The 3,894-nt window shown below is 40.3% G+C and overlaps 1 pseudogene; it reads left to right on the forward strand.

The window, feature by feature from the left end:
• Positions 1–1,388: 1,388 nt before the first annotated feature.
• Positions 1,389–2,005, forward strand: LOC129082063 (adenylate kinase isoenzyme 6-like; annotated as a pseudogene).
• Positions 2,006–3,894: the final 1,889 nt, after the last annotated feature.

Consider the following 3,894-nt stretch of genomic DNA (forward strand, 5'->3'; position numbering starts at 1 on the left):
AGATACTCACTTCTGAACAAGACACAAACCCTACTCTCAAGGTATTAGTGGGAGAGGTGGTGATCTTGTTTTCTGATGTGTCTCTGATGTGGCCTTCGTAACACCAGCCCCATTACTGTACCCACTGCTTGAGAAGTGGGACATTTTAGGTAGGCCCGATGGTGCTTTAGGAAGAAGGAAAGGAATCTCTATGCCAGGCCCTAATCTCAGCTCCTTTTCTTGCATAGTATCTTTGAGAAATAAGGGAGTGACAAGTAACCCCAAAGTGAAGGCAGCTGTCATGTAGTGTCAGTCATTATTATTTCTGGCAATCTCATGCTCTGGTGAGACACGACCCAACTAGTATCCCAAGTGAAAAGTGGGTAGACTGTCAAGGGTCAGTTGAGTATCAACTAACTAGTTTCTACATGAAGATACAGTAAGCACAAAACTGACTGACCAAGCATGCAAAGTAAGCCTCATGACCCTCACCCTAAGAAGGATGGCTTCAAAGAGGATGGCTGAGAAGCAGGAAGTGTTCAAGGCAAAAAACAAGACCAGCTTCTTTAGAAAGGCAGTGCCATGTGGAGGGTTCAACCAAGGTCATGGCAGTTGGCCCCTCCCCCCAGGTAGAATCTCTTTAGCCCTAGAAAATCTAAACCAACTGTTGTAAGGACCCTTAGAAAGAGCCCTTCTCAGCACAGACCTACTTTCACTGTCAATATCTGAGCTGGTAAACTATGTGTCTAGACATATTAGTGACTAATATGACACAGTAGTTAAGCAACTGGGCTTCCTCCCGGAGGGAGACTAAGGTTTAGGGCTGAAATGCATTTCCCACATATTATGCTCCCAACTTGGGTTTTGAAAATTCAGAGAAGAGAGCTGCACACCTGGAGTAAGTTGCACAGCCTCTAGCTGGAATCACAGAGCACTGATGCCACAAAGGAAGTATTTGGGGCAAGATAGCAGTTTGAAGAGGAACGTACAACATTCTCCCTCATCTCCACAGATGTTAACAGAACAGAAATTCAAAATTCTGTCTCTACTAAAACTACGTGTTTCCTCTGAGTGTACATATACGTGTACTATGAAAAGCTGATTTGTTAGTTTTACCTTGGTTCTTTATCCATAAGTTTTAAAAGCAATATTAAACAAAAATTTAATAACTTTTTATTTGATAAAATGCACTTTTCTGTTATTTGCATTTCTTATTTTTACTTGCCTAATACTTTCCTAAATGATCCTGTTTAATATGATGACATTGGTTTACAGTTGATAATCATCTTCAGGTTATGGTTCCAAGTGTCTTGTTGATTGTTTGCCATCAGCCAGGTCCCTTTCAACAGCATGCTTTTGGCCACAAAGGAATTCATTAGCCAGTTTCCAGAGCCATCACAGTGGGGACCATGTTGCTTCTGAACATCTTGTTCACCAGTACACTAGGGGTTGGAAAAACAACACTAGGGGAGAAACTTGTATCAAGATCAGGACTAAAATACATTAATGTGGCTGGTTCAGCTCGAGAAGGGCAGTTATATGATGGCTATGATGAAGAGTATGATTGTCCCATTTTAGATGAAGATAGAGTAGCGGATGAGTTAGAAAACCAAATGAGTCTATGGCCATACCACCCTGAACACCCCTAGTCTCCTCTGATTGTGGAAGCTATGCAGGGTCAGGTCTGCTTAGTACTTGTATGGAGAAAACTGAATGAGTGAAGGTAGAATTATTATTGATCACCATAGTTGTGATCACTTCCCTGAATGCTGGTTTCATGTGATTTTTGTGCTGAAATCAGAAAACAGTATAATGTACAAAAGACTTGAAACAAGGGGTTACAATGAGAAAACTGAAAAAAAAATGTTGAGTGTGAAATTTTTCAAGTCTTTATGAAGAAGTATTAGAACCCTACAAGAAAGAAATAGTGCATCAGCTGCCCAGCAGTAAACCAGAAGATCTAGAGTATAATACCAATCAGATATCGAAGTGGATTGAGCAACTGAGCAAAGATCAGAGCTCTTGACTTCCAAGACAGGCCACTTCAGAATCACTCTTAACATTTCTCTGTCCACATCGTATAAATTTCCAATTATCAGTAAAAAACTTTTATTAAAAAATTGTGCTGCAGAACTAATAGGTAGATAGTATAAATCTTGATGTTTGGATCCTGGCTGGTGTGGCTTAATGGACTGAGTACGAGCTTGCGAGACAAGTGGTCACCAGTTTGATTCTCAGACAGGACATAAGCCTGGGTTGCTGGCCAAGTGCCCAGCAGGGGGCGCTCGAGAGGCAACCACACATTGATGTCTCTCCCTCCCTTCCCTTCTCTCTAAAAATAAATAATTTTTTAAAAAGGACTTTATTACAAGTAAAAAAGTTCTCTTTATAAATACATTCAAACCTCTCCCAATCTACTTTATATTTCTGCTTTCCTAAACTTAGGGGTGAAATTTTTCTGAAGGTTAAAATTATCATAAAAACTAAAGCCACATTAAGATACAAATCTGGCTCCTATGCTGGGTGACTTGACATAAGAATGCTTTCATGCAGGTTCAATTGAAAACCTGAAGGCATGTACACTGACTGGGAATCAACAGCTGCTCTTTTAGCACTGGAGCTACAAACATGAGTAGGATAAAGCCCCAATCTTGAAAAAGCTCTGGCAGTAGGTAAGTTATTTGCTGTAGCTTCAGGCTCTTTGAGGAAAATGGTTACATGGGATTTGGAGAAAAGTAAGCTGAAAACTTCGGGGGAGAAAGTGGAGTCTGGGGCAAATTCAGAATTGCATACATGTGCTCAAGGATGGAAAAGAGTGACAGTAGTAGGAACAGAGATAGAGATTTAAGAGCTATTCCAAGTGGAGTAAGATTATAGGACTCGGTTCATTTCAGCCTTAAGTGGATGAAGAATCTTGGCTCCAATTTCTAGCCAAGGAGACAGGTGCAAGCACTTCTAGGAATGGGGTAACCAAGGAAGAGAGTTGGTTTGGGTAGTGGGAGAGATCACGCTCTATGGAGAATGCAGGCATGTATCGCCCGTAGATGACTAATGCCAGTCTTAAAGTTCAACAGCTTCTTCTTTGGCAACCCCATTGAGTCCTTTTCCTCCCTCTATCCTCGTCCCTCCTGATTCATCTCTCGAAAGTTCAGTGGTGAATTGAACAATCAACTAGGTTTGCTAGATGGTGACTTTGGCGTAGGATATCCCACGTTTCTCATAACCATTTCTCGGAGATTAAAATATCTAACTGTCCTCTCAAACTGCCCAGGCAAAGCAGGGCAGGCTGGTCTATTACCATTGGAGGGTGGTGCTTCCACATTCTACGCCAGTAACTGCCACCCAGGTCCAGCCAGAATCTACCTTCTCTGAAACCCCCAGCCTGCCCCGCTCCCCAACACTGAGCATGCTCACTGCAGATTAAGAAGGTGATTCCTTAAAAAGTCACTAATTCATGTAGATTAAAAAAAATAAGCATGTATATGTTTTGACCCACTAAGGAAGTAATCAGAAGTACACACAAATATATGGCTTCAAAAATATCTATTGAGGAAGCCCTTTAATATTTCAAAAACAAAGCAGCAAAAGTGTAGTGCCATTCTGAACGCAGATCAGTAAGAGTATTTATGGTAAATAAGTTGCCACATAGCCACATAATGGAATATTATAGTGACATCTAAAGTGTTGTAAAGGCATTTTAATGGCATGGGGAAATATTTGAAACACATTTGAAGGTAAGAGATAACAGAACTACCTATAATTTTGTAATGTATAGACACATACATATATACACTATATATAGTCAAACACACACACACATAACTGGGAGGTTATAATTATTATCTCTAGATAGAAAATTGTAGGTAATTTTTATTTTCTTCTTTGTACTTTTCTGTATTTTCTAGTTATCTTGGA

This window comes from Pteronotus mesoamericanus, unplaced genomic scaffold (assembly GCF_021234165.1).
Source record: "Pteronotus mesoamericanus isolate MK-2021 breed Mesoamerican mustached bat unplaced genomic scaffold, CSHL_Meso_final contig_124, whole genome shotgun sequence".
NCBI lineage: Eukaryota > Metazoa > Chordata > Mammalia > Chiroptera > Mormoopidae > Pteronotus > Pteronotus mesoamericanus.